Source organism: Eleutherodactylus coqui, chromosome 4 (assembly GCF_035609145.1).
Source record: "Eleutherodactylus coqui strain aEleCoq1 chromosome 4, aEleCoq1.hap1, whole genome shotgun sequence".
NCBI classification, from domain to species: Eukaryota; Metazoa; Chordata; class Amphibia; order Anura; family Eleutherodactylidae; genus Eleutherodactylus; species Eleutherodactylus coqui.
In genome coordinates this window covers 143,437,132-143,461,868 of record NC_089840.1, presented here as the reverse complement: position 1 = coordinate 143,461,868, position 24,737 = coordinate 143,437,132, and positions in this window count along the sequence as shown.

The following is a 24,737-nucleotide window of genomic DNA, read 5'->3' as shown; positions in this document are numbered from 1 at the left end:
ATTCATCTGAAAGAACCCATAGGAAACCATGGGTTCTTTTAGATGCAATTTTTTGACGCACCTACTCAGCGTCAAAACAATTCTCATGTGAAAGGGACCTTAGGTCCCCATGCACACTGGCAAAGGCAATATTGGGCCGTGAATCACGGCCCAATATCGCCCTCGCAGCCCTGGAAACCCCTGGACGCTGCTACCACCGGCCCCGTTGAGCCCAAGTAGTAATTCATTTGAAAACAGCCTTGCATCCCTGCAGGGTTCCCTTCATCTCTGCCGCGGCTGTGACAGGGATCTGGGTTGGAGACTCTATGTCGTCCTTTTGTTAGTTTTTTCTGGTTTTATGGGGGTAGGGACTAGCAATGGCTTTATAACTAGCATCTATATCTTACTTAGCTAGACCTATCTCAGCCTATACTAACAGGACGGATCAGCTTAGGGATGTTCCTTTAGACTGCGTTTTGGCAAGGTATTTATCAAACTGCCACTTCTCATTTAGTAGCGTCTTTGCAGTTTATTCTTGCTCTCATTTGAGACAACAAAAGAGCAAGTTGGCACTAATTTTATACGCCAACACTAACTATACTGAAGTAGTTCTGTATCTCTTTAGAATTCCTGATGAGTCGTTTTTTAGCGACGAAACGCGTAGAACAATAACAACATAGAACAGAACCGTATTTTATACTTCTTCAATCACATTTGATGCTTTTTCATGAACATTCGTAGTGGTTGTTCCATTTATTCCACTACAGTGTTACATCTAGAGTTGTATTTTAAATGGTAACCAATTTCTTCGTGGCACGATTCTACAAGATATTGTACAGACCGTGTTTTTGGAAACCATTTAGTCCAAAATCAAAGAGTTCCGTATCGTCTGTCAGTGGCTCTTATATTGGACTGTGTCTTTTCTTGACACTTAACTCAAAACTGTTTTTTGTGTTTTTTTGTCTTTTTATGTTGGTCCTCGACAATAATTTTAACAAATACTCATATTAAAGGTTACGTTTTAAGGGTCCTACCCAGTGATCACACCTACTTAGCATCAAAACAATGCTCATGTGAAAGAGCCCTTAGGTCCCCATGCACACTGGCAAGGGCAATATTGTGCCATGAATCACAGCCCAATATCGCCCTCGCAGTCCTGAAATCCCCTGGACGCTGCTACCACCGACTCCATTGAGCCCAAGTAGTAACCCTGAGATGCAAGGTGTTTTCATTTGAAAACAGCCTTGTATCCCTACAGGGTTCCCTTCATCTCTGCCACGGCTGTGACAGCCACGCAAGAGATAGCGATGCTCTGTCAGCTGCATTGCAAACATGTGGAAGCCCCTGGATGCAACGGCTTAGCATCACTGTAGGGCTAAAGGAGTCCCCTGCCGCAGCTGTCACAGCTGCGGCAGGGGATTGCAATCTTCTCTCCTTGATTTCAGTGGGGCCGACGCTGCTGTCGCCAGCCCCACTGAATACAGTTGGTGATACCACAAACAGAACGCGGTGCCATGCAGGGAAACATTGCAACTGTGAATGAACCTATTCAAAAGAATGGGTTTCATATTAGTGTGAGATTTGTGCATCTCGCAGCGCACAAATCTTGCGCGATTTTTTAAACCAGTGTGAAGGAGCCCTTTATATGCATTCACACTCACTACAAGCACTTCATGCACATGTACACATATTCACTACTGACATCTATAGGCACACAAACTACTAAAGGACACGTGTGTATATGCAGATTCAGTACATACATGCACACACACATGAGCATACAACAAAGATCATAACAAAGATGGTTCCCGAGCTCCAAACTTTATCAATAATGCAGGAGAGCAATGTGAGCAGTTTTTCAAAGATCAGCTCACCTCCAACACTGACAAATTAAGCTGTGATTTGCAAAAGTGGTATCTAAGCACATGCATTTTCCAGCAACAAGTGTGCATGTGATCATGGTTGTAATATATGACCATAGTAATTTTTAACCCTTATGTAATGTTATTATTGGCAATGTTGGTCATGGTAAAGTGGGTTTTATTCAGTAACAGTATGGAGGTAATATGAATAGTGATATTATTTGCACCTTGCATGCATACAGGCTGATGCAAAAGTAGTTATATCATTTTAATGCAAAGAAAGTATAAAACCAGATCAATAACATGGAGACAATAAGCCACATGTTTGCATGCATCCCCACACATTTGAACTAGAATGTAAGTAATTCTCAGTGATAGTAAGCTTCATTTCATTGACTGTTGAAATGGCATGCACGTACACATAATCCCTAAGATAGCCCCAAATGACAAAGTCAGGTGGGGAAAAATCAGATGAGTGAGCCAGTCAGTCCACTGACCCATGTCTGCAGATCCAACACACTGGAAACATCAGTCACGAACACAGAGTGCCACCACATGTTGTTGAAAATATCCCAATGTTGGATGATGAGATAAATAGTGTGTTGAAGCAGATCCAAGTAACTGTTTCCTGTCACAGATCCTTAAAAAAACCACAGTCATAGGGGTGTGGCCTGCATGGGGACCAATGAGGACGTGAGTAGCTGAGCTCCATGCTGGGGGTCCTCCAAACTTTCAAATATAGGTCACTTTGTGAGACTTTTTGGCAAATTTTCTACGGAGAACATCAGAGGTCATTGTCATGACCATGAAGAAAGATGATAAGGGGGAGCCCAAATAGCTGACAGACTTCTTTCTGTCCAATAGCTGCAGCCTGAGGTGGAGGAAGATGATGCCAGCCTTTCCTCTGCTGGTGGTTCTCCTTACAGTGGCAGCGGATCATACAGCAATGGGATGGGTGAGCCAGATCATCTGCCCTCTTACCGTGTGCATAGCTACTCAGATCCTGGGGAGACTAGTGGAGGCCTAAGTGTTCCAGTCCCGGCTTCAGCCAGCCAGATGGTGGTGGCCGGGTTGGTGCCTCATGGGGCTTATGCACATAGCCCATGACAATATCCAAGTAGCAGTCCTGAAAAGCAAAGGGCTAAACTGGAAATGCAATAAAATGACAATACAAGCCAGGAAATGTGTATCCATCACAAGATAGCTTACAAATGGGGGCTTCCCTACAAAATTGCTCATTAATAAAGATGGCAAACTTCATGTGCTACAGAAAACAAAGAATAGATTTGTCTGGTATTGTCGTATCTTGTCACCACTGGAAGTGTAAGTGGTGACAAGATACAGGCTGCTTGAAAGCCTGGACATACACCCAGTTTTTAACTGTCACTCAGCGCTGTCCCGGAGTGTCACACACCGCTGTCCCCCCTCCAGTCTTCCTCTGCAGCCCCCAGTGTCCACTTCCCTCATTGTCACCCAGCGCTGTCCTGTGCAGTCTTACTGCAGTGTCCCCACTCCCCTCCAGCCTTCCCCACAGCCTCTCCATCTTTCTTCCTCACTCTCACCCAGCGATGTGCTGTTGAGTCCCCAATGCCATGTCGCAGCTCCCTCAGTGTCCGCTGCCGCTCTATGGTCCCATGTTATGCCAGTGCAGGGAGGCCCCCAGGGAAGCCACTATTGCCGCTGGAGAAGAGGCCGCTGTGCCACTGGGGAAGCCACTCTTAGTGAGTGCCAGGACCTGAGAGCCCGAGCAGGGGGAGGCAGCTCTGCAGCCAATTAAAAACTGGGGGCGTGCCCAGGCTGTCAAGCAGCCTGTATCTTGTCACCACCCACACTTCCGGTGGTGACAAGATACAATAATACTGATTTGTCCTGTTCAAGATCTGGGATTTCACACCTGCTGCTCCTTACAAACACAAAATCACTCTATGTATTCATTGTCTATCTCAGGAATGGTTGGTGAAATGAAGTTATGGGCTCTCCACAAAGGTACTTATGGTTTCTAGGTTGGAGGTCCATACTCTCTACGTAGGTGAACTTTTCCCACACACTTACCCGTGTATATCTATTGGCAGTTAATTTGTTAGTTTGCAGCTATTCTTGAAGTATGCTGCATAAAGTTATAATTCTTTGGTTACTCAGTTTATGCTTCCTCTACCTTGTCCTTTCCATATTTCCCTTGAGGCATGCGACAGTATTAGACATACTCTTACAGGTATTCAGGTCATCGCTCTATCTATTGTCTGGTATGTTTAATACAGGCCAAAACCAGTGTAAGCTCTCAAACTCTCATTAAAATAGCTATTAAATTTATGTCCCTTAATACCAATGGCTTAAACAGCTGTTTGAAAAGATCTTCGGTGTGGAAGGAAGCAAACTCATCACATACAGATATTCTTTGTCTCCAGCAAATGCATTTTGCTTTTTAAGTTCCCACATAATACTTTTCCTCATGTATTTATGGCTAACTCTGAGAAAAAAGCTAATTACTTTTGAATACATAGTCACATGCCAATTTATCTATAATATTATTGATTCTAAAGGGAGATGTCTCATTTTAATTTGCAAAATTGACCAGACTGTACCTACGATTACAAACATCTATTTTTTGAATAAGATAATCAAACAAATATGTAAATAAATATCAGCAAGGTAAATTAGTGGTTATTTTAAGTGGTAACTTCAACATTGTTCCAGAAAACCATCTTGATTCTACTACAAGAGCTTTGAGATGCTCTTCTGCCTTAGCCCTTTGGCTACATAAGGAGGAACTACTTGATGTATTCAGATGCCTACATGTGTCCTCTAGGAATATACTTTATACTTTTACAGATATAATACCTATTCTACGATAGATTTGTCCCTTCTGGACCAATGGTTTCCCCATTGTATTTCCTCTTCTGAGATTGGTCCAATAACCTAGTTGGACCATGCACCCATTTATCTGACCATGATCTTGGTATCTTCTCCCCATCCGCTCTAAAGCCTGGAAGAATAACACCTTTTTGATGAATGTTCCCTATATTAAAGACAAAATTCCTGCTCACCTGAAGGAGTTCTTTGCTATAAACGATACATCTCAAATTAATACCTTCTTGTTATGGAATGCACTCAAGACATATATTCGAGGTATTATGATTCAGTTTCACTCAAAATACAAAAACACACTTTAAAAACATGTCTAACATTTTTCAACAAATTACAGTGATAGATGCCCAATTATAGCAGGACCACTCAGTTACTATTCATGATATGCTCACTCATCTACACCAGAAGCTGCAGTCTGTTCTTATAGTGGATTATGATTAAAAAAAACTAACATCTCTCTGTATGTCATAGTATATATGTTATAATAAATAAAACTTACAAACTTATGGCCCAAAGACTCAAACAATAGCATCTTAAATCTAGGATTCTGTTTATATGGTCCAACCAAAAAAATTACAAATTAACCCATCCAGAGGATATTGCTGACATTTTTAGACTTTTTTTGTTCTAAACTTTATAATCTCAAGGATGACGCTTTTACTTACCAGCTGTCACAAGAAAGCATAAATAATTTTTTCTATCAAATTCATCTACCCACTTTAAATGTTGACAACCTCAAATTCCCAAATGCTCCCATATCTCATTCAGAGGTATATAAAATAATTAAAATGGCCGAAACTGGGAAATCTCTGGGTCCTGATTGGCTCTCAAATGCATATTATAAGCTAATCCACTCCCCCTTAATGCCCTATTTAACAGATATATTCAATTATGTGGGAGTAAATTGCCTCCTGAGATGCTGCAGTCCACTATTATTACACTTCCGAAGCTGGAGAAGGATCCTGATAGCCCTGCTAATTTTGGGCCTATTTTGCTTTTGAATTGTGATACACCACTTTGCACCAAAATTTTTGCCTAACGCTTACTTAATTTCTTACCTTTAATAATTCACTCTGATCATGTTGGATTTACTACAAGGGAGATAGGTTTTGAAGGGTACGAGATGAATGATCAACCTCATGGCAAAGGTGAAGGTTGATCAAACGCATTCTCTGTTCACGTTAGATGCAGAGAAAGCAGTTAATAGAATTCACTGGGGATTTGCTTATGCCACATTGAAGAAACTTGGTTTTGAGGAAAATATCTTTTAAGTAATCCAAGTCCTATTCGCCTCACCTACAGCCAGAGTCGTGGAGGATGGAATTTTATCCAAACTTTTTCAAATGACAAATGGTACTAGACAGAACAGCTCTCTTATTATTGCAGAAACATGAAAAATGGGGGGTGTAGTTCTTCCCAATCTACTCACCTACTATAATGCCATTTTAATCCACCATGCTAAATTGTGAATATCTCCCAAACAGGGGATCAGCTTGCCCTCTATTGAACAAGACCTAGCAGGAAAGGTATCCCTCCATTCGCATCTAATGGGTTACATTAAAGACACACTACAGGATCTTCCTCAGTTTCCAGCTCTGAGAGCCACCATTCAGGCCTGACTTTCCTTGATAGAGTTACTGAAGGGTGTGTTTACTAATCTTTAAACACACTTCCCATTTCATATCATGGATCTCTTGCTTTTCGATATAGGTAAAATGTCTTGGTGTAAAATGGGTATTTGATCTCTCTGACATGTATTTGAGATATGTCATTAAGCCCTTTCATGTTCTATGCTCCAATTATCATATTTCTACAAAAGATTTCTATAAATATCTGCAAATGAGACAATTTTTTACTCTCTATTTCTTCTCCACAACTACTGTATGAACTTCTTATCAGGTCCAGGAGTTTTTCCTCAATTCTCCAAAAATGGCACTGAAGAATATTCCGTGGATATATGAGTATGTAAATGGGGAGGTGGGCACCTCTGAGAAAAGTCACTTACTTAATTGAGAGAGAGAATTGGGAGAGTCATCTTCTTTAGAACAGTTGTTTACGGTCATTAACCCTTTCCAATCCAACATTGACATTTCCCTGCATAGCTCCCATGTTCGAGGTGTAACACGTTTCTAATACTCTGTATATGTATATTACAGTATGCAGAGGAGAGATCCGACATTGGACTTTTCCTCTGCAGACTGTAAAATAAATAGGCAGAGGAGAACTCCGATGACAGACCTATCCTGCATAGTGTAATATACATATAATAATATACGCATGTAATATGCAGATTAAAATGTGATTGTTCTCAGCAAGAGAAACCACGTAATCTTGTAGATATGATACCTTTTAATGGCTAACAAAAATACATGATGTAATAATAGCGAGCTTGCGAACCAACGCAGGGTTCTTCTTCAGGCTTATGGATTGGATCTGAAGAGGCATGGATATTTGTACACACTTATAACATACATACTTATGACAAGGCACAGATATGGATGTGATTGGTTCGCACTTAAAAGGAATTCTGCAACAGCAAACAAACTTTTTTTGTCTAGGCACTGATAGCGGAGTGAAAGTTTTATGGTCCCTAAATTACTGTTGGGGGGGGGGGTGGAGGTCGCAGGCTAGAAATGCTACAAGAGGTACACAAACATTTTTAGCTGCACACTGATAAGGGAGTGAAAGTTTATGGTCCCTGAATTACTGTTGATGAGGGTCTTATCAGTATAATGTCTCACACTTCCCATTCACGCATAAATCCTGGGGAATAATTTAACCCAGTATTCAGCGTGTCAAAGGTTGTTATTAGGGATGAGCGAACGTGTCCGTTACGGACACATCCGCACCCGGACACCGGCTTTGCCGAACACTGCAGTGTTCGCGCGTAAGTGTCCGGGTGCCGCCGGGGGGCGGGGAGATGCGCGGCGGCGCGGGCGGCAGTAGCGGGGAACAGGGGGGAGCCCTCTCTCTCTCCCTCTCCCCCCCACTCCCCGCCGCACCCCCCCGCGCTGCCACGGCGGCCCCCGAACTTTTTCGCCCGAACACTGAAGTGTTCGCAAAGTTCGGTGTTCGGGCGAAAAAGGGGCGGAGCCGAACGTGTTCGCTCATCTCTAGTTGTTATCAATTTATATTCCCAAATTCTTCTGTGGTTTTGTAAATTGAAACCACCCTTCAATATCAAAACTCTCATATCTCCTATGTTATGTCCATGGTTAGAGAAGTGCTCGGCCACAGGCAATTCTCTTTTTCTGCGTTTAATTGTGTGGCGATGAGATCTCATCCTGGCTTTCAGTTTCTGTCCTGTTTCTCCAACATAAAGACCCCCAACAGGACATTTACTGCACATGATCAGGTACACAACATTGGATGAGGAACATGTGAATATCCCAGGGATCTTATAGTCCTGCTGTGTGTTGGGGATCCGTATCCTGTCCGCAGTCAGTATATGTGAGCAGGTCTTACAGCTCCTTACATTACAGGGATAAGTTCCTTTTTGTGTGTCAGAGGGTAATGCACTCCTGATTATAAAGTTCCTCAAGTTAGGAGGTTGCCTGTAACACAGAAGTGGAGGGTCCGGGAATATGGTTTTCAGACGGTCATCCTTGTGCATGGTATGGTGGAGTTTCTTTGCAGTTTTCCTTAGTACCTCTAGTTGCGGATTGTAGGTCACTACTAGAGGCACATGATTGTGTCTTTCCTTCTCCTTGTATCGTGTGCCTCTAGTAGTGGGAGATCGGGTCCATGGGTGGATTTGATTTGCTGAATTCATGCGGGGCACCCGTGGGAGATCTGCAAATCAAGCCACCCATAGAAAAGCATGGGCGTCTGCAAATGCATTTAAGCATGCAGATTTGTTTTCAGACCTTTTGGTCTGGAAAACAAATCGCAGCATGCTCTATTTTTGTGCAGTTCCTGCACGGACAGCTTCAATTGAAGTAAATGGAAGCCGTCCGATCTGCGACCCATCCACACCTGATACTGCGGACAGGTCATGGATCCCACAGGAAAACAGGAGATTAAAAAAAATCTGTACTGTGCATGTCCAACAGCATATGCAGACCATACGCAGGACAGATAATCTGGAAGTGGAGATGTCTGCGTGGACTTCGATGACTTCCCGCACAAGTACGCACAGTGTCCTCAGTGACGGGCAGGGTGGGATTCTGGTACGGGCTCCTGCCTGCGGGATCCGGTCCGCCCCTGGACATGAGCCTAAACGTTACAAATAATGTCCCAGAACATATTGAACCAACAAGGTTTCACTCATCCTCCACTCGTAACACTCTTTATTTTGAACAGAACTCTGCTGTAATAAAGGCTGTTGAGCTGAAATTCCAATAAAGTCCTTACTGTCACAGTGTGCAAAATTACTAAGCGCAAGTCCAGACTATAAGAAGAGCAAGTCACTGGGATTGTAGCATCATGGATACACATGGGCATTCACAGATGTATATAGTGTCTCTCCATCAGTTTGAGGACAATGAGGATGTGCTGATTCTCACAACAATCTCCTCAGGCTAACTTAGCCAGAGGAGATTATTATTTATCTGATACAGGAACCAATTTGCAGTATTTCCTCCTATTATAATCTCTGGTGTGTACTACAACATACACACAGAGTCAGTGCAGCTCTTTATGGTGCCTGAGTTCCCCAGACATCCCATGTGATCCCCGCAGCCAGTGGGAAGTAGCACACAACACTCTTTGGGAAAATATAGAAAATGTAGAAACATATGATGGCCAGTAGAGGCCGTCCTTATACCAGACAAAGAAACATCATCAGGGTTATATGAACGAAAATAGTAACAATTCCCTTGATCTTGTTACAGGATGAACTCGAACCTGGGCTCCACATGTGAACATGTGGCTTATCGTCCCTAAGTTTGCATTGATTTTCCAGCTGCAATGGTTGATCATTATTCATTATGTCAAAAACAGACATTAAATTTACTTTCTGAATGTTTAATTTTCATTTTGATTTGTTACAATTTATGTCATTGAATTGGTTTTGTACTTGCATTGCATTCAAAATGATATAACTACTTCTGCAGCACCCTGTAGTATGCAATCTAATTTAAGTGTGTGGCTTGAGTTAACATATCTGTTTGTTGCACTCCTCCTAAGCTTGTAAGGATAAAGTCACACTTAGCAGCCTAGTGCTTGTTTTGTGTGTCCTTACATGAACTTTCATATAACTTTTACATGGGGCTGGTAAATGTTCATGCTCGAGGAAGTGACAGTGAAGTTAAGAGTTAATATTTTTAGTTGAACTTTGTGATAATTATACAGAATAACATTTCTAGAAAAAAAAGGGAATTTTTATACTTGACCTATCTCTCAAGCTTAAGGGAAATTGCAGAGTTTGTTTGACAAAATGAGGGTGGACAATAAATTACCTATTTATTGTTTCAACTACGTGTCAATGATTGTTTGTTCTTAATTATATGTTCCCACCACATATCTGCCAGAATATTGTCAACGCTGCTTGTTTCTTAATTGATTGTCCTGTTTACTTGAAATGTCATTTGAGGCATATGTTACACAAATGTCACAGTATAAAAATACATTCTGAGAGGTCGGGACTATCAGACTCTTACTGAAACAGCATTGTGTCTGTATCTTGAGTCTCACCGCCGATCATCTACTTGAGTAACCTAGTTTCCTTAACAACCTGGAACTCTCAGAGAGATGCCTCATTGTCTCCTCATCATCATGACTGAATATAGATGGGGCTTCCACTGCTGAGGGGAAAACATTATCCCAGGTAAGTGAGCACATTTGTCTCATTGCTTTCCCCTCTGACAGGAGGTGAGGGTGGTGGGGTTCAAAGTTAGTCCGTGATCCAAGTTTTGCAACAAATAACTTCCCTGGTGTAATATTCAAATTTGTGTTTTATCACAAACACCATAATTTGTAATTGTTACTTATCTCTTTTAGGCGTAATATGCCCTCCCAATATCACAGTTAATTGGATTATCGTGTATACAGCTGAAGAGGCAATGGTCATAATGCACTTGCATGTTAGATGTATAACAGGAACTAGTTATCTTAAGGTAATTTTTGCTTTTGGAGTAGCTCACCCAAATGTGGTATCGCCAGTGTGGAGAAGTGTATTATACAATTACCCTTTTCCTTCAGACTTTTGAAAAGCAATTGCATATGGGCAGATTGAGATAGATGGAGCTGTTTGAGTGACCAGGTATGAAATAGACTATAAACACGGTGAAAAAGATTGTAGCATGTCACATTAGAAGCTGTAAAGTATGAACAAAACACACACTTCTGAGACCAGTTTCAAATAGATAGATTAATATTGTATTGAAGGTTTCACTGCTACGCTATTCCTGATTTCATTAGTAGCATTGCGGTTGGGATAGCATGTATATGCCAATCAGAAAAGAGGGCACCCTACAGCCAGATTGTTCTAAGAGCAGATGTTTTAAATGGTTTGTCTTGATAGCAAATGTTTTGTGACTTTAATGAAAAAGGAGGAGAGCTGTTCCATGGGTCCTTAAGGAAATTAATTTAGATCTTAGATCTTGAGTGCACTATTACAAGGGAAAAGAGAACTTTGCTGTTACCCCTTGTTATGTAGCTCCACACTCTCATGCACTAAAGAGAGACTGGAGATACATTGTAGACACTAATTGGTAAATGCCAGAGTGGATATTGAGTGTATACATACAAATGCTCGTTTGGATTATGACTAGGGGATGGAGGCTTAAACACACAAAGAGTACATAGTAATTGTCTTAAAGGGGTTGTCCCGCGCCGAAACGGGGTTTTTTTTTTTTCAACCCCCCCCCCCCCCCCCCCCCCGTTCGGCGCGAGACAACCCCGATGCAGGGACTTAAAAAAAAAAACGCACAGCGCTTACCTGAATCCCCGCGCTCCGGTGACTTCTTACTTACCGGTTGAAGATGGCCGCCGGGATCTTCTCCCTCGGTGGACCGCAGGGCTTCTGTGCGGTCCATTGCCGATTCCAGCCTCCTAATTGGCTGGAATCGGCACGTGACGGGGCGGAGCTACACGGAGCCGGCATCCTGTACGAGCGGCCCCATTGAGAGAAGAAGACCCGGACTGCGCAAGCGCGGCTAATTTGGCCATTAGACACCGAAAATTAGTCGGCTCCATGGAAACGAGGACGCTAGCAACGGAGCAGGTAAGTGAAAAACTTCTTATAACTTCTGTATGGCTCATAATTAATGCACAATGTACATTACAAAGTGCATTAATATGGCCATACAGAAGTGTATAGACCCACTTGCTGCCACGGGACAACCCCTTTAACAGTAGTGCTATATCAGTCCTTTATCTGTTTCTGTTATCAGCAGTACCATAGAATAGAATTAGCACAAAGAGTAAATCTGCAGCGTATTGCCTTAGAATATATGGTTACTGAGGTACAATGAGTAGATGTGAGCTTTGAATGCTGCATAGCGACAAATGAATAGAGGGATCACTACCCTTGACAGTTGTCATAAGAACTACTTACACTAGATCAAAGCAAAAGTCAGATCTGAAGCCAATCAGAAGGGATCTGGTGAAGGTAGAACATGAGAAATTGCCAATCTAGAATGCAGATGCTATTCTAAAGAGGGTAGGAATAACCAAAATGGGCTACTATAGTACAGAGTGATGGAAACATTTTTTTCAGAAAAAGGATCAATGGATAAAAAAAAGCATGGCTGTGGAGAGCAAATGGCAGCATGGATGAAAACATGAGAAAGACTCAATCCCCTTAATAATCACAGTGATCAAGAAGATGAAGTTAGGGTATGCAGAAAAAAACAGCCAGAATACAAAATTATTGGCAACAGCAGCATTTTACGTAATATGATGCGAAGAATCCATGAGAATTATTGCCTAGAAAAAAGATGAAGCTCCAACTGGAGGTCAGAGAGCAATGATAGGAAGTTTTTGATACGATGTCAGCTAGCAGATAACAAAGCTTTATTCCAAGATAAGGAATACTGCTATATTGCTACTGAAAAGGGAATTCCCTTTGAATGGACTCTTTCAGAGAGTCATTAAGATTAATCCCAAGAATTTGTGATTTTATTACATTCAGCTTATAGTAGAACACTTGACCAAATTGTAGTAAGATATTATAAGAGAATAATCCAATTTTAGGCTGCCTTGGTCCTTCTGAAACACCTTTAATACTGGTATTTGTCCTAATTAGTTCTGCAAGGGGTTCAATCACAAAAGTGAAAAGCAGCGGTTATAGGGGTCATTCTTGACCTGTTCTATTTGTAATCTGGAATGAGATATGAAAAACACTGTCAACAAGAGCCCTAGCAGAGGGAGAGCTATATAGAGCTCATATCTTTAAAAATATTACGACGAAAGCCAAATTAATGTAAAGTTGCAAATGTAAAATCCAACTCCAATCTGTCAAATGCCTTTCTCGGCGTCCAAGGCAAGAAGTAGAGAAGGCATTTGAAAGAGCTCAACCTTTGCATTAAGATCCAACACCCACTTGGTACCATCAGGGGCATGTCCCCCCTTTGTAAAGCCAACTTCACTATTGTGAATAATAATAGAAAGAACTGTAAGAAGATTCCGGGCTAAAAGTTAAGAGCATATCTTGGTGTTGCAGTTGAGTAAGGAGATTGGTCTGAAGCTAGCTAGTGTATTTAGAGGTTTTCCTGATTTGGGTATTGTAACAACAGTGGCCTGGAGCATCTTCTTGAATTAGAAGTAAAAAGTTTGTAAAATTCATTGACAAAACTTCCTGGGTGTGGAGATTTATGAGACTTGAGAGAATGAATTACCCAAATAACTTCAGAGGGAAGTACAGGGGTAATAAGAGAGTTCAGTTGAGACCAAAATAAAGAAGAGAGACTAATTCTCTGAAGGAAGTTGTTTATCATTATTATAGTAGGCTGAGAATTCAACAAATCATCTTTTAGGTTAGAAAGGTTAGAAAAAAAGGAGCTAAATTTGTCAGCTATAATTTTAGCTTGGGAAATTTTGACACCTGCACCATCAGATTTTATTAAAAAGGGAACTTTTGCTTTAGCCTGCCATTGCCTAACTAGATTAATCAATAATCTTAAAAAATTGTTATAGGAAGAGCAAAACGACATACGAGAGCATTTAAGGTTTTTGTCGTAATCTTCCAGGATTGTAAACCTTAAATTATGATATAGTTTAAATAGATATTCAAGATTAGAGTCTGAAGGGATGATTGTAATAATTGCTCCAGGTTGTTAATTTGTCTGAGAAGGTCAATAATGCGTGGTTGTTTTTCCATTTGTGTTGTGAACATAATTTTATAAGGACCCCTCAAATAAAAAAAAATATGTGCATTTCAGTTAGAAAATATATCAGTTCCAGAGATCACACTAAGGCCTTAGTCAGACGGGCGTTTTTTTGCACGATTTGCTCATGCGCATGCGTCCGGCGATTTTTTAAAACCATTGCTTTGCAATGGTATTGGACACATGAGCGCTTTTTATGCGCTCGTCCGATAAATTATACAACAGAAATCGCAGATCGCACCTATCTGCGATCTGCGATTCCTGTTCTCTTCTCTATATGCGCTCAATGGGACCGACCCCATTGAGAACATATAGAAGACAAATCATTCTTCTCTGCCACAGCTGTAACAGCTGTGGCAGAGAAGAACGATGTTTGCCCATTGAATTCAATGGAGCCGGCAATACAGCCGGCTCCATTGAAAGCAATGGGCTGCCGGACAGCGCTGGATGAATTGTCGGGAAGGGCTTAAATATATAAGCCCTTCCCTGCAATTCATCCAGAAAAGTGTTAAAATAAAAAAAATATATATACTTACCTTGTCCCGGCAGCCGGAGTTCAGCGCGGTCGGCCTGCAGTGGGTGTGAAGGGGGTGTGAGTCAGACCTGCCCCCTGATTGGCTCAGCGCTGAGCCAATCAGAGGCAGGTCTCACTCACACCCATTTATGAATTCATGAATCAGTCAGACATGCCCGTCTGACTTAGGGTGCGGGCAGACGAGCGCATAAACGGCGCGTTTTTGCGACCAAACGTATATACGTGACCATCTGAGGCAATGGTTTCGAATGTATTCGTTCACATGGGCGATTTTACGGCGCGTAAAAACGGCAACCCGAAAAAAAAACGTGGTGGTGACTATTTGGGAAGACCTTATAGAGCACTAAAAATTGGTCAATACAAGAAAAAGATCTGTGACATGGAGAGTAATAAGTATTTTTCCAAAGGAAGAATTTTAACATTGAAAAGTTCTTTATGATGTCAAGTAGCAAGAGTAAGAGAGCTTCTGTTTGTGTGGACTACAGCAGAGGCGTAACTTCGTCACCTTTTATTTAACTTTTTTATTGGAAATGGGGATGACCAATAAGCACAATTCTGCTGTTCTTTTTTTTTTTGCTGACATTAACATGCGGGGTATATAATGCATTACCTTGATAGATTGAACTTTTACAGATGCAGCGATACCAAATATGTATTTCTATTTTACTCTTCTATTATCTCATCGCCGGCAGCCATATAGGACAGTGGCACAGCTTATCGGAGCTGTTGTGGGTGTGCATTCCGCATTGTATGGAGCAGGGTTGATCTGCAATCCCCCTCTATATGTACTCTGAACATGCAGGACGTAACTGTACATCCTGTGTCGTTAAAGGGTTAATGTTGACTATTACCTCAGTAGGATGAAATCTTATGGGACCACTCCTGGGTTGGCTTGGTAGATCTTTTCGCAGAGCAATTTTGTTGCTGTTGAGGCACTTGGATGCCCCAGGACTTCAGCAATTTAGGACCATCTTCAGTCTTAGATAATATGTGAGTGAGTCCATCCTTTTGGATTATGAGCTAGATGGGAAAACTCCATTTATATTGGATTTTGGCTTGTCGTAAGGTGGAGGTGATGTTTATAAAAGGCTTTTTTAAATGGATCGTTACAAGTGAAAGATCAGTAAAACGATGAATATCTGTGTAAATGCTTGTAAGGGGTTTAGCTTTGCAGGCTGCGAACATTATAGCTTCTTTGACATGAAAAATATATATTCTGGCTCTAACATAACAGGGAATATTCTCAGAGAGGGATCTGTGAACTCTATCTATAATAAGCTCATGTAGAGGATTAAAAGGCAGTAGTGTTTTCATCAACTGGAGCAAGTAATCTTTCAGTTCTAAGTTAGTCATCTTTTCTGAAATTCCATTGTATCTCCCATTGTTCCACCTGATCTTATCTTCAAGATCAGCCATTTAACTTTTGATAAAATTAACCCCAGATAATAATAAATGTCTACTACTATAGTATTTTCCAGCCTTTTTTTTCTACAGCATATTCCCGACATATAAGACGACCCCCGACTTTGGAGAAGATTTTCCGGGTTAAAAGATCGTCTTATGCACCAGAAAATATGGTAAATCATTATGGGATTTCGTCATCTTGCCTATTTTGTTTTCAGTATGGTTAGCTCAGTCTCCCAAATCATTTCTAGAGGAATTAAAGATGGTAGATGAGCATAATAGATCATTCTGAATAGACCTTCTCAAAGCCATCACCATCTCCTTAGTAAAGGATTTTGTAGCAGGGTGGTTGGAGGAAGGGACATTGCAGTGTGGTGCACTGTGGTGATACAGAGCAATCTACTGATTTGCCAGTAGAGGTTGTGTTCCTGTATGGTCTGGCGCACTTATCTATAGCTGGCATCCTTGGTATCAGTTGATATGTGCAGACTATGTTGCCTGCAGTCACCCCTCCCCCAATCTGGGTTGAGGTGAGTGGCTGCATATTAGTCAGCACATGAACACTTACCTCCCTCATATTGCAATCTGACTTTCTGCATGCTACTATGGGATATGGTGATTGAGTCTGCCTGCAGTGTATCAGGTGATGCATATTTGGCTTTTTTTCTGTTGGTGATGGGGATTTTAGTTAAGTGTAAATGTAACTGGAGCAACCAGTGTCAGGCAGCTGCTGCCAAAGCAAATAGGATAACGGAGTGCATCAAAAGAGGTCTAGGGGCACATGACAAAAACATTGTTCTCTCTCTTTACAAGTCACTGATCAGACCACACATGAAATATTTTGTACAGTTTTGGAGTCCGATACTCAAGAAGGACATATCAGAGCTTGAGAGGTTTCAAAAGTAGGCAACTAAAGTATTAAATGGAATGGGCAGACTACAATACCCAGAGAGGTTATCAAAATTGGAGTTATTTAGTTTAGCAAAAAGACAGCTGAGGGACAACCTAATAACTATGTATAGATATTTTAGGGGACAATATAGAGATCTCTTCCACAATGTATTTATTCCTAGGACAGTCACTGTAACAAGGGGGCATCTTCAACGTCTAGAGGAAAGAATGTTTCTATACCAACATGATGGTGATGGTGAACTTAATAAAAGAGTACAATAGGGGCCTGGACACCTCTCTTGAGTTTTGCAATATTACGTGTTATTATCACTAATTCCTTCCGAAGGGTTGGTGATCCAGGGATTATTCTGATTGTTAGACTTGGAGTCAGGAAGAAATGTTTTCCCTTAAATGAGGAAAATTAGGATAATACGCAGAACTAGATGGAAATATTTGTTTTTTCAGCCTAACATACTATGCTACGTCATGTTAAACTAGACATGACATCAACACCTAACTCAAATGCACATATGCAAGCTGCAACCAAAGCATACATAACATGAAAGACACATTACGGAAAGCAACAATTCTAAAAAAAAAAAGGCCCGGACACATGGCTCATAACCCAGATAGACCCAGATTAGCAAAAAGAGGACCAGGAAAAAGAGGAGCTGGAATGGGAAAAAAAAACAGGCCCTAAGATCAAATTTATGGGTATGTAGCAAGTATGACTACATTCAAAGAAATAATGAGGATGCTAATTACTGTCCAATATGTGGTAAAGGCAGGTGGCCAGCTCCTACTGTTCTTTATGTCACTGCATAACCCATCATAATGCAAAGCTCGACAACAGCACAACTTTTAGATAGGGCTGGAAATAATAAGATGGAGCCAAAATGAGTAGTTGATTATAGCAAGCAAATTGCCAGACCATTATAAAAATTCAACAGGATTTTATAAGGGAGTAGAAAGCATATACCAAAATTATGATGCCACTTGGAGTGACCTGGTGTCCTTATGCACCATGCAGGTGCACCGTTTGTATCCACGGTTCAAAATTAGCAAGTCATCGACCGGTGCCAGATGATAAAAAGATTTCAGATTCTGGCAAGTCATTCATAAAACGCCTCCAAGAGTTAACAAGGCAGCTTGCCAATAAACTAACTACAGGACTGCCTGAGGCTTTCCAAGGCACTGATGAATCAGTAGATAAATATCATGCTGGATGTGCTAGCATATTTACAGATCAAGAATATGATGTGAGTACAGCCATAAGTAAAGTTGCACGATTGTTCACAACTTGTTTCATTAACGAGAGGAATTGAGGACAGAATTGATACGTGTTCACCCAAAATGTATGTACACCCCATTGGAACAATCAATAGAGATGGCTTGAAGCATATAAGAGCAGTTAAATAAAAGCAAACAAAACAAATACGAAAACAGTCCAAAGCTCCCATACCTCTGATAATACCCATAACAACCCCTTCCAATGTAGCTGTGGCAGCAGCTTAACCATAGTGCAAAAAGAAGGGCGTGCATGGGGTAAATTAAAACCTGGAGGAGTCAATGTGGAAGAATCTCACAGAGATGAACTGTGCTGTGGTTAAAGGGGGCACATGAAAACAGATTGCTCCTCAAAGGGAAAGATTCAAACAAAAGTACAGGCACAAATGCAAAGGATTGACACTGAGTTATCTTACCAAACTTCAGACTAGCAAACTGGCAGCTACCAGTAGAATTATGTAATTGTAGTTCCCCTCTGCCCCCCACACCACCAGACAAGGTTTAAAGGCAACAATCCAATTAAGACTACCCAAAGGGAAGAATATACACTGTTTGGTTGACACAGGAGTCAACCGATCAACAATCCAGCAGTCAGACATACCGGCACATTTGGTAACTAAAGGAGTAATAAAGGAAATGGAGTTGAGTGGCCCATATTCTTTGAAACAGACAAAACCCCTTGGAGTATGCCTTGTAGACACTGTTGACTTGTGTATTCAATTGTTGGTATCAGTGAATTGAACAGTCAATTTGACTGCAGCCAATATATTAGGACCAATCAATGCAGTCATTCAATTTGGAAAAAAAGGGTTACAGTAGAAGAATGAATTACAAAACAAATACTCACCAACCCTATAGGGATATCCCAGGTAAAGGAGATAGAAAATTTCCTTAATAGTGACATTAAACAAATGTTGCAGGACATACGTTCCTCACTATAGGTAAAAGATAAAACAGATGTTGGCCTCCTAAAGTGACCCCAGTGAAAATTAGGTTGAGACCAGGATTGACACTGGACTGCATTAAACAATATTCCCTGTGCAGAGAATAAAAAACTACTATCTGAGCAAAACTTGAAGAGTATTTAAAGATGGGAATGCCAATCCCCTTATAATACACCACTTTTTGCGGTACTGGAAAAACATGCACCTGGACAACTGCAGGCATACCAGATGGTGCATGATCTGTGAGAGATAAACAAACTAATGATCATAGATACTTCTATTGAACCAAACCCATACATATTGTTGAACCAAATCCCATGTGTCAATTTGCCCAACTCATATTTTTCAGCGATGATTAATATTGACTGTCAATTGCTGATGGCTTTCAGCCATGAGGGACGACAATTAGGTTGGACAAGGCTGCCACAAGGAGTAGCAGCATCCTCTTCAGCCTTCTCTGAGACTCTGGCATATGTTTTATCATCTTGGCACCCACAAAATGAGCAAACACAATTGATGCAGTATGTTGATTATGTAATGCTCTGGACCCGAACCAGAGATGTTTGTTTGGTAGAAAAACATTGCCTTCTTATATTTTAAAATAATGAGGGATGCAAAGTCTCTAAAGAGAAATTACAAATAGCAAAAACAAAGATAGTGTTTTTCGGACATTTTATTTCTGCACAAATGAAACACACAACAGATGGCAGAAAGGCAGCAGTAGCATAAACAATAGAGCCTACCAATGTAAGAGCTCTGAGAACATTCCTGGGGTTAGTAAGCTACTGCATGGAACAGATTGCATCTGCACCATCTTCGAAGCAGCAGTTTTTTGATGCATTGATTGCCTTTAACAAATGATAACCAGAGGTCTTTACAGGGGAAGCAAAAGTAGGGTTCAGAAAATTATAAGACGCCTTTGTGTCAGCACCTGCATTGGGAATCCATAATTATGATCTTCCCTTCAATTTTTTTTGTCATAACGCAGAAGGATATACTCAAGGGGTGTGCATAGAATTATAGAATGGTAGAGTTGGAAGGGACCTCCAGGGTCATCTGCTCCAACCCCCTGCTCAGTGCAGGATTTACTAAATCTTCCCAGACAGATATTTGTCCAGCCTTTGTTTGAACACTTCCATTGAAGGAAAACTCACCACCTCCCGTGGTAACCTGTTCCACTCACTGATCACCCTCACTGTCAGAAAGTTTTTTCTAATATCTAATTTGTGTCTCCTCCCTTTCAGATTCATCCCATTGCTTCTAGTATTTTGTTGTGCAAATGAGAATAGGGCTGATCCCGCTGCACTGTGACAGCCCTTCAGCCCTAAAGATATTTGACAACTATTAAGTCTCCTCTCAGCCGTCTTTTTTGCAAGCTAAACATTCCCAGATTTTTTAACCTTCATAGGACATGATTTGCAGACCTCTCACCATCCTGGTAGCTCTTCTCTGAACTTGCTCCAGTTTGTCTATGTTTTTTTTAAAGTTGGGTGCCCAGAACTGGACACAGTATTTCAGATGAGGTTTGAATAAGGAAGAGTAGAGGGGATAATTACCTCTCGTGATCTAGACTCAATGCTTCTCTTAATACATCCCAGAATTATGTTTGCCTTTTTGGCTGCTGAATCATATTGTTCACTCAAACCTGTAAAGGGAAACATTTTTCTTTGGCGAATTGACCTACCCAACTTCATATTGTAATCAAGAGAGCCCCATCAAGTATTAGAGCCATTAGAGCTTGTGCTAGACTTAAAGTGAAAGTTGCAGACATAGTACTGGATCATGCACTGGTGATACAAGTGCTTCACTCTGCCTAGGAGCTATTAATGCAAGCAAAAACAAAACATCTGTCAATGGAAAGATTAACCAAATATGAGCTTGCTTTGTTAACACCTCTTAGGCCTCAGTCACATGGGCATTTTTCCGCGATTTGCGGATCGCATAAAAGATGCGCATCCGCAAATCACGTGACCAGGGCCGACGATTCGCTGAAAAATCTGCACCTAGCAGCGTTTTCAGCGAAAGGGCCCGATCAAAGGAGCGCTGCCTGCTATCCTCTGCCACAGCTGTGGCAGAGGAGAACGATGTTCGCCCATTGAAGTCAATGGAGCCGGCAATACAACCCTAGCTCCCCTATAACTATACCCCTGGTAACTGGCAGACCGGTTGGTGGGCATTGGGATCCAATATTGTTTGCAACACAAAAAAAAGTTGTTCATACCAATCAAGCTGTAAAGTAATCCCCTTTATAAGGTGGGCACCACCAAGCCCTGTTATATGCATGGCACAGAAACAGTGACTATTGGTCTCCTTAGCTGCTGGGCGCTTTTCCCAACTAGTTCATCCACTCTACTGTTATGAAGTGATGCCTCAGTTATACATGACTTTTAATGAGAACTGAAGATACCTACGAAAAGGAGGGTCCAATTTTTTTTTTTGGTAAAACCATTTCAAAACACATAATTAATAGAGATGAGCAAGCATACTCGTCCGAGCTTGATGCTCGTTCGAGTATCAGGGTGCTCGAGATGCTCGTTACTCGAGACGAGCACCACGCGGTACTCGTCTCGATTAAACGAGCACTGACCATTGAATTCAATGGAGCCGGCAATACAGCCGGCCAATCAGAGGCAGGTCTCACTCACACCCATTCATGAATTCATGAATGGGTGTGAGTGAGACCTGCCTCTGATTGGCTCAGCGCTGAGCCAATCAGGGGCATGTCTGACTCACACCCCCTTCACACCCACTGCAGGCCGGCCGCACTGAACTCCGTTTGCCGGGACAAGGCGAGTATATATATTTTTTTTATTTTTACACATTTCTGGATGAATTGCAGGGAAGGGCTTATATATTTAAGCCCTTCCCGACAATTCATCCCGCGATCGCCAGCAGCCCATTGCTTTCAATGGAGTCGGCTGTATTGCCGGCTCCATTGAATTCAATGGGCAAACATCGTTCTGCCGGGACAAGGTGAGTGTATATTTTTTTTATTTTTACACATTTCTGGATGAATTGCAGGGAAGGGCTTATATATTTAAGCCCTTCCCGACAATTCATCCCGCGATCGCCGGCAGCCCATTGCTTTCAATGGAGCCGGCTGTATTGCCGGCTCCATTGAATTCAATGGGCTAACATCGTTCTTCTCTGCCACAGTTGTTACAGCTGTGGCAGAGGAGAACGATCTTTACGCTGACAGTGCGGGGGGGGGGGGTCTCACTCTTGCCACTATTGTGACTTAATAGTGGGACCTGGGAACTTGAGATGCAGCCCAACATGTAGCCCCTCGCCTGCCCTATCCGTTTCTGTGTCATTCCCATCACTTTGTTGAATTTCCCAGGTTTTCACAAATGAAAACCTTAGCAAGCATCGGCGATATACAAAAATGCTCGAGTCGCCCATTGACTTCAATGGGGTTCGTTACTTGAAACGAACTCTCGAGCATCACTGAAAGTTCGACTCGAGTAACGAGCACCCGAGCATTTTGGTGATCGCTCATCGCTAATAATTAAGTAAATTGCATTGTATTCTGCCAGGTTCAGGGGTGCATGGTGCTAGGCTCAGGGGTCAACATGCCAGATTCAAGGGGTGCACAATGCCACGTTCAAGGGGTGCACTGTAAAAGGTTTAGGGGTGCAGTGACCACACTGGCATTTCTATACTTACCTGCAGTATTGACTGCTGAATGCTTTCCTTCTTATCTGTAATACATAGTAACATAGTATGTAAGGCCGAATGAAGACAATGTTCATCTAGTCCAGCCTGTTTATCCTCCTGTGTTGTTGATCCAGAGGAAGGCAAAAAAAAAACCAAGAGCAGGAGCCAATTAGCCCTTTTGGGGGGAAAATACCTTCCCGACTCCCTAATGGCAATCAGACTAATCTCTGGATCAACCCCTAATAGTTCCTACCTGCCTGTATACCCGGATTAACAATTCACCTAATATATATATCCTGTAATATCCTTCCACTCCAGAAAGACATCAAGTCCCCTTTTAAACACCTCTATGGATTTTGCTATCACCACATCCTCAGGCAGAGAGTTCCATAGTCTCACTGCTCTTACAGTAAAGAAACCCTTCCTGTGTTGGTGGTGAAACCTGCTTTGCTCTAGACGTAGCGAATGCCCTCTCGTTACCTTCGCAGTCCTGGGTATAAACAGATCATGGGAAAGATCCTTGTATTGTCCCCTCATGTATTTATACGTAGTTATTTGGTCACCCCTTAGCCGTCTTTTTCTAGAGTAAATAATCCCAGTTTGGATAGCCTCTCTGGGTATTCCAGTCCCTTCATTCCATGTATTAGTTTAGTTGCCCTTCTTTGAACCCAGTCCAGCACTGTAACATCTTTCCTGAGCACCGGTGACCAGAACTGTGGGCAGTATTCCATGCGAGGCCTGACAAGTGCCTTATATAGTGGGAGGATAATGTTCTCGTCCCTCGTGCCTATAGCTCTTTTAATGCACCCCAAGACTTGGCACTGTCACTACTAAAACACATGTGGTACATGGGGGCATGTCATGCCCAGTAGAGATATGAACTTCAGCCCCCTGGAAGCCAATCATGGGTTATATAGGTATAGGTGTGCCACTGATATACATTATAGTCCCTATAGTAATAGGATTAGTGGAATTCATGATATGTGGCAGAGCAAATTGCACCATTCTCTTTATTGCAAATTTTTAATTAGAAGGGAAGAATAGCATAGATGATGTGTACATACTAGACTAGTTCTGCTCTGCTGTACAGCTATGTACTACTATTCTTATTATGGAGACACCACAGGAACTACTACCCGCAGCATGCTAGCATGATGGGTGAGCAGATAACACTTACCTTGATGATGCTGCTCCATCTGGGTGCTGCCTTGGCTGCTTCCAGTAAACTGACCTTGGTGATCCCGCTCCTCCATTCTCTGCCCCGACCATGCTCTTGGCACAGCTCACAAGCCCCGTCTTCCCCCTCTGCCATGGCACTCACAGTCCCACAACTTCCATTCCCTGTGGGCTGTAGAGGAGAAGAGTGGCAGCAGTGGGTGGAAGCGGCTCTGTTGTTTGCTCTCACTGTCACACATATAAAACTGAATGAGACTCCACTGAGTGCAAGTGGGAACCAAGTGAGCACCACATTAGGTAGCCGGGCACAGATGGCTAACCTCAGGGAAGTAGCCCGGACCTGATTGGCTGACCTGTTCATGAGCTCTGCTCCTATAGACTGCTTAGATGTAGAGTAGTGTTGGGCTGTGGCAATATAGTACGCTGATTGGATGGCCGGGTGTGATGGGCAGTGCCGTCCTTTCATAGTTCCATATGCACGAGCTAGGGGGGTGTTGTGGAAGACCCGGGTGTGTTCAGGAGCATTGGCGTAGAAGGACAGGCAGTACCCAATTACACGAAAAAGATGATTGCTCAAAAAATATGCCCATTAGTAATAATTAGTAGCATATGAGCCACCAGGAGCTGTATTCAGGGAACAGACCACCCGCTGTTACCTGAATACATTGCCTTTGTTCTGCCATGGAGCTGACAGCTGAGACAATGCAATATGCGCTCTCCGGGCAGAACACAGCATGTGGTCCTGCTTATCAGCTGTTCTGATAAGAAAACAATGGATTTCATGCAGAACTGAAACTCAACCTTCAGCAGAAAAGTGATATATGGCCACATTTACACGCAAGTATTATCGCTCAAAAGATGGCTTCTG